Source organism: Crocuta crocuta, unplaced genomic scaffold (assembly GCF_008692635.1).
Source record: "Crocuta crocuta isolate KB4526 unplaced genomic scaffold, BGI_CrCroc_1.0 scaffold225, whole genome shotgun sequence".
NCBI lineage: Eukaryota > Metazoa > Chordata > Mammalia > Carnivora > Hyaenidae > Crocuta > Crocuta crocuta.
This window is the reverse complement of record NW_027530408.1, coordinates 1772172-1774027: the sequence shown is the minus strand read 5'-3', so window position 1 is coordinate 1774027 and position 1856 is coordinate 1772172. Positions and strand designations below refer to the sequence as shown.

The following is a 1856-nucleotide window of genomic DNA, read 5'->3' as shown; positions in this document are numbered from 1 at the left end:
ACTCCTCCTCCAGGGCTGTGCTCGTCACCTTCACTAGGGCCCATGGCCGCCCACCTCTCAGCATCGGCCCCTTGTCAATTTCCTAGTGGGACATCCTCAGGCCCCTATAAGCCTCGGTCTCAGGCCTCACCCAGCTACTCCTTTGCAAGGAGGTGACAGCAGGCTGGCTGGGGGATCTCTGCTGCCCTGGAAGGCATTCCTTGCCCAAGCCTGAGTACTTGGCCAGGTGTGATAAGAAAGATGAGCCAAACTGGGCTGGCGAGGGCAAAGGGGGGCGTGGAGAATTAGAGTTAGGGGTTCTGCTCCATTTCTTTTTGGAGAAATGGATCCCACTGCCTGAAGTCTCAGACAGCTCCTGGGGTGGGGAGGGAAGATCAAGGGGCTGCACAGGGCCCCCCGGGGTGAGTGGTGGGGCAGGAAGACAGTCAGAGTGGAGGCATCCCTGGTATTGGGAGGGGCCCCTCGGGCTGGAGAGGGGTAGAGGCAGAGCGGGCATGAGGGCTGAGGTGGCCCCAGAAGTACAGGCTTTACTGTGGATGTAAAGGGGTCTTGGAGGAGGAGAGACCCCCTGCTCCCCTTCTCTCCTGGCTAGGTTCCACGGAGAGAGGGAAGTCCACATGTGTCGTGGCTTATGGCACCTGTAGACACTGCCCCTTGATGCTCCTGTTGCAGCACGTGGATCTGCGCCCTCCCGTCCTCCCCTACAAAGTTTCTGCCTTGGAACTGGCGGCCTTGGGCTGCTGGTCCACAGCCAAGAGGCTGCTACACCCTGATAGTTAAGACACCTGATTCCTTAACCCACCTCCTGGCTGCCTTCACACCCCCCTCCTCCTGAGGAGATCCCATTCTGAGAACTGCTGTTGTACTGAGTTCTGGAAGGGACCAGGTGAGGACAGGTGGAGTAGCCAGAGCTGGAGCTCCTCTTTTTTCCCCCCGGGCACAGAAAAAGGACAGGATGGGGGTGGGGGGTGTCTCGGGATGGTGGGGCATGAGTCAGAGACTTACCTGCTGCCTTTCCTCTGGGGCCCAACTGGCCTATCACTATTCCCTGTCCGGAAGCAGTGTCTTGGGCCAGGGCAGGGGGAGGGAATGCATGAGGAAACAATACACGGATTTTAAGGGCTGGGATCCAAAGCCCAGCCTATGGGGAGCCAGGTAAGGGTCATGGTTACTGTTTCCAGGGGTGGGACTAGCAGGCCGGCCTCCTGGTCACTCCCCTCCTCATCCAGGTCTGTGTGGAGTCTGGAGATAAGCCACCTGGGCAGGAGGCTCCACTCCCGTCTTTGGACAGGTGAACATTCTTGGTATCTGGGCCCAGCCCCTGACCCCCAGGGCCCTGATTTGGTCTGCCCTCAGGCTCTCATTCTGACTTCGGTCCTGGCCTCTCCTCCTCCCTGGTGACTCACTTGGCTTTGGAATTTCACTCACTGTTTTTTTCTGACGCACATCCTGGGAGCCTGGCCTAAAGCCAGGGAACAATGCTGTTGCTTCAACCCCGCCAGTGATTAATTTTGGGAACCTGAGCTGGAGGCTCTGTAGAGGGAAGCGAGGCTAGAGAAGCAAGATGGAAGATGGGGAGTGTTGCTGGACAGTGAGCCTTTCTTCCTGCTTCTGCTCATCTGCGCTCAGGTAGAAAACAAACAACGGAAAAGCTATTAGCTTGTAGTGGTCAGACATACCCCGCTGACCAGCCACGCACTGGTCAGCCAAAAGAAGATTGAGCAACTGAGTTCAAAACCTAGACTGTCCACTGTACTTCTTGGAATCAATTCCTGGACCTCAGTTTACCCTTTTGTGAGTCTTAAAGGTTTGATAGCCCCTAATTTTGAACGCTAAGAACAATGGCCTTATACTCA

At 56.5% G+C, this 1856-nt stretch overlaps 1 protein-coding gene across 1 annotated transcript in view; it reads right to left on the bottom strand.

Moving 5' to 3' along the window:
• The window catches only part of RHOBTB2 (Rho related BTB domain containing 2), a 28398-nt gene extending 27328 nt beyond the window's left edge, over positions 1 to 1070 (bottom strand). The window contains exon 1 of the mRNA XM_077766626.1: positions 1006 to 1070. The gene's annotated coding sequence lies outside the window, so the exon portion shown is untranslated. The remainder of the gene's footprint in view (positions 1 to 1005) is intronic.
• Between the last annotated feature and the right edge of the window lie 786 nt (positions 1071 to 1856).